Here is an 882-nt window from a genome sequence, read left to right on the forward strand (position 1 = left end):
TCTCCCTTCATCCCTCGGGGAGCCCTGGTGGCACAGTGAATAAAGTGCTCGGCTGCTAACCAGAGCTTCCGGATGCACAACCAGCTGTCCCCGGGAGAACACTGTGGCCATCTGCTGTCATGCCAGGGGGAAGCCTGCCGGGCAGCTCTGCTTCATTCTATAGGGTCCGTATGCGTCTGATGGGCCTGACAGCAGTGGGTTTTAACATCCATCAGTCCCTTTCTCTTTGTAGTCAACAGTGTGAACCCCCAACACTATATAGCACGTCTGTCCATGCAAGTAAATTTCCTTCTCCCGTTGCCTGTTGAGTGACTGCTTTGACTTCCTCGATGGATGTCACATTTATGTCAGGATTGAAGGATCTGTTTTATTTTGAGTCCTTCAAAAGAACACTCCAGTTGGGATGTTTGAGGGGGTCTTCTAAATAACCCTTTTCTGTGCACCCTGACCTCTAAACCAACTGAGGACAAAGACACAGAACTCAGCAGATGAGACCCAACATGGCACCTCTTTACGTAGAAACCCGATCTTAAAGAATGTGGCTTAAGTCTGCAGACACATGGGCTTATTAATGCTAAACCCCGGTATTAGATAGACTTAATCAACCTTAATCTGCCCCTTGCAGGGGCATACTTTGCCTTGGGAGGAACAGAGTCTAATATGCCTTCAGTGCATACTTGTTTCCTTGCCGGAAACTTCTATATATTGAGCTGCGTGGTGGATACACTTGTGTGTATATGTGAGGGGGTATGCCCCAAAACTCAGAATTTTCCCCAAAAACTTATGTATTTAAATTTTAAAAATTCATTTTATTGGGGCTCTTACAGCTGTTATCACAATCCATACATACATCCATTATGTCAAGCACATTTGTACATATGT

General features: G+C 45.6%; 1 protein-coding gene across 2 annotated transcripts in view; it reads left to right on the plus strand.

Moving 5' to 3' along the window:
* Positions 1-882, plus strand: part of ZFP90 (ZFP90 zinc finger protein) — an 87,178-nt gene that overhangs the window by 49,736 nt on the left and 36,560 nt on the right. The window lies entirely within an intron of this gene.

The sequence above is a fragment of the Echinops telfairi genome, unplaced genomic scaffold (assembly GCF_000313985.2).
Source record: "Echinops telfairi isolate 266 unplaced genomic scaffold, ASM31398v2 ScPeMD7_2291;HRSCAF=2852, whole genome shotgun sequence".
NCBI lineage: Eukaryota > Metazoa > Chordata > Mammalia > Afrosoricida > Tenrecidae > Echinops > Echinops telfairi.